We start from the raw sequence: 1,292 nt of genomic DNA, 5'->3' as shown, positions 1-1,292 counted from the left end.
GGGGGGGGGGAACAAGACATCAGTCAGTCAGTGCTGGGAGGCTCTTTGCCCCCACCCCCCAAAGATCTCTCCAGCCTAGGAGTTGCATTCCATTCTCATCAGCCCAAAGCTCTTTGCCCTGGTGAGGACTGACTCGTGGCGAGCCTGTGGGCGGAGAACGGCTTCCCAGGGTTTTCTTGGCTGTAATCTTCGTGGCAGCTGACTGCCAGGCCTTGCCTCCACTGTGCCTCTGGTGGGTCTGAACCGCTGGCCATGACGTTAGTGGTCGAGGGCAAACTGTGCGCTCCCTCCCAGGAACCTCCAGGGAAGTAAGAACGATGTGTCTTCAGTCCATTCTACTAGACCAGCGGTTCTCAACCTGTGGGTCGCGACCCCTTTGGAGGTCGAATGACCCTTTCACAGTAGTGAAATGACAGTGATGAAGTAGCAACAAAAATAATGTTATGGTTGGGGGTCCCCACCACATGAACTGTATGAAAGGATCATGGCATGAGGAAGGTTGAGAACAGCTGGTAAAACTATTACTTAGTAAGTCATTGTTGTATTTAAGAAGCACAGTGGTTACGAATTGGGCGTTTGAAACCACCAGCCGTTCTGCGGGAGAAAGAGGGGCTTTCTACTCCCCTCTGTCCTTTATAAACAGTCTCAGTACAGTGCCTCGGGTGGTGACACTGTCCGACAGGGTCACTAGGAGTTTGCCTCGCCTCAATGAAAGGGAGTTTGTGTTTCTTTTGAAGCCTGATCCCGCCCACCACATTCAAATCCTAATGTTCCCTGGTGGGGCCGGAGACAAGTTATCTCGACCTCTGTGCCTCAGTTTCCACACCTGCAAAACGGGCTTCAGAGAGTTCTTATACATAAGACCCGGAAAGATACCTCTTATTATTACGGCTGTTATTTATCAACCAAATAATATAACATAATCTATGTCACGCTCATTAGATCGGCGAGCTCTGACGGTGTGGTGAGTTATTCGCTGGACTGCTGACCACAAGGCTAGCAGTTCAAACCCATCAGCCGCTCCACAGGAGACATCCACTTCCGGAAAGATTTACAGCCTTGGAAGCAGCTGACTTCGGCCCACTGGGTGGCGCCGAGGTAGGATGGACACAATGGCAGCGGCTGCTCAGGATCATTATTAAAGTGCCCTGGTGATGCAGCGGTTGAAACCCTCTGCTATGCCCCAAGAGGCTGGTTCCAACCCACCAGCTGCTGGGCAGGCGCTCTGCCTCTCAAAAGATGTACAGCCTTAGAAACCCGAGGGGGCTGTTCGACTTGGCCCCCTAGAGGTT

The 1,292-nt window shown here is 52.2% G+C and overlaps 1 protein-coding gene across 1 annotated transcript in view; it reads right to left on the bottom strand.

The window, feature by feature from the left end:
• ZGLP1 (zinc finger GATA like protein 1) overlaps positions 1-1,292 on the bottom strand; it is a 3,359-nt gene that overhangs the window by 1,217 nt on the left and 850 nt on the right. The gene's annotated exons all lie outside the window — the stretch shown is intronic.

This window comes from Echinops telfairi, unplaced genomic scaffold (assembly GCF_000313985.2).
Source record: "Echinops telfairi isolate 266 unplaced genomic scaffold, ASM31398v2 ScPeMD7_36;HRSCAF=134, whole genome shotgun sequence".
NCBI lineage: Eukaryota > Metazoa > Chordata > Mammalia > Afrosoricida > Tenrecidae > Echinops > Echinops telfairi.
Note: the sequence above shows the minus strand (reverse complement) of the source record. Positions and strands in the feature narration are given on the sequence as shown.